We start from the raw sequence: 209 nt of genomic DNA, 5'->3' as shown, positions 1-209 counted from the left end.
TGATTTTGAAACAGGAAAAAAGTGGGGAAACAAATGAAAAGACTAACATTTGAATAAAACCTGAAAGCAAGTAAATACTTTCTATGCTGCCTTATGGTAAACTTTGCTAATATTGATAAAGAACAACACTGGCTGATGATAAAATACAGTCAGCTGGCATGGTGACACTGCCAGTATTAACCTGCAGGGCTGGACTGGGACAAAAAAAT

The sequence above is a fragment of the Copadichromis virginalis genome, linkage group LG18 (genome assembly GCF_057382275.1).
Source record: "Copadichromis virginalis isolate Kocher_CV1m ecotype Utaka linkage group LG18, C_Virginalis_male_GT1.1, whole genome shotgun sequence".
Lineage (NCBI taxonomy): Eukaryota > Metazoa > Chordata > Actinopteri > Cichliformes > Cichlidae > Copadichromis > Copadichromis virginalis.
The sequence above is the reverse complement of the archived record's forward strand: the minus strand, read 5'-3'. Positions refer to the sequence as shown.